The sequence below is a fragment of the Lycium ferocissimum genome, chromosome 5, assembly GCF_029784015.1.
Source record: "Lycium ferocissimum isolate CSIRO_LF1 chromosome 5, AGI_CSIRO_Lferr_CH_V1, whole genome shotgun sequence".
NCBI lineage: Eukaryota > Viridiplantae > Streptophyta > Magnoliopsida > Solanales > Solanaceae > Lycium > Lycium ferocissimum.
In genome coordinates, this window is record NC_081346.1 from 73,218,925 (window position 1) to 73,220,252 (window position 1,328).

Sequence of the window (1,328 nt, forward strand, 5' to 3'; positions counted from 1 at the left end):
TGGGGAGATGAAAAAAAATGGGCCGGCTCCGGGGAGACGGTTTATTAAAAAAAAAAAAAATAGTGTGGTTGGTAAAGAAAGTGTTAAATGACTGAAATATTCGTAAATAGTGTGGTTGGGCCCAAGTTAGATAGTTTGTTTCCTTAAGAAATACTTTAATTAATTTTGTTGATATTCTAGTAGTGACCTCAAATTACTCTTGACACAAGTAAAATACCTAACGTCTCAACATTGATCATTATGTTTCATAATTTCTTCCGAGAAAAACCGTAACCGTATCAGAATAAATAATTGAAGGTCGTATGTGCTACTATGTTAGAAATCAAAAGCAAACACCTCACTAGCTCTAAAACTCAGGGACAAAAGATTTACGTTCTTCTAAAGAATAGTCATATAGCGTTCCTAGTTTTACTTCTTGATCAAAGTTGAATATAGATGGATGTTAAATTAAAAATAGTTCTTCATTCAAAGTTGAATATTCATAATTACTTATAAAAATGTTTTTGTGTGCAGCTGACAAGACATCATTTTTCTTTTTAAATTTCTTTTGGGCCAGGGATTGTCTTTGAGTAGTTGGAAAGAATATTTATTTGAAGAGGACATGGATTTTAGTACATTGAAACTGTAAACCTAATTAGTGCAAAATAAGACTATAATCAGGCGCGAGGAGTTGGTGACTGGACGTGCTGCGACCCAGCGATCAGGCAACTCTTTTGCTCTATAGGGATTGGGGTTCGTTGGGGTGGGGGTGGGGGCATAGCATGTACAATTCTTCTTGGGGAAGGGTAGTTTGCCCGGGCTACTTATCTTACTATAATGTACTTCTTATAGCACCAACGTAACATCCGAAGTCTGAGAATACATACGGTGATCTTCATGCGTGAATAGTTGGTAGGAAAGAAAGGGCGGTAGATGATAATGAGAAAAGACGCTATGTCTGGACAAACAAAATGGATGAGTGAAAGATATCATGCCATAGAGTGGGGAATAAACGAAGGTGGCGAATTAACATTCTTATTCAGAAATGGACTTGTTTGCTCTCTATCTAGTATACTTTTTCTTATCCGATGAGGATATTTAAGTGGCTTGCTTAATTTAAGGCTAACATGAAATCATCAATGGTTCTAGTTTGGCTTTCTCTACAAGTTGATTGCTGAGAAAAATATCATAGCCCCATCAAGTTAATAAGAACCGCAGAATTCCGCTTTAAAAACCTTAGCTTAGACATACAAGTACTCTTTTTGCTAAAAAACTTTTTGTTACCAGGTTGACGATTTTAGGAAAGCAATGAACAGTAAAATGTCAATGCGCTTGAGAATTCACAAAGA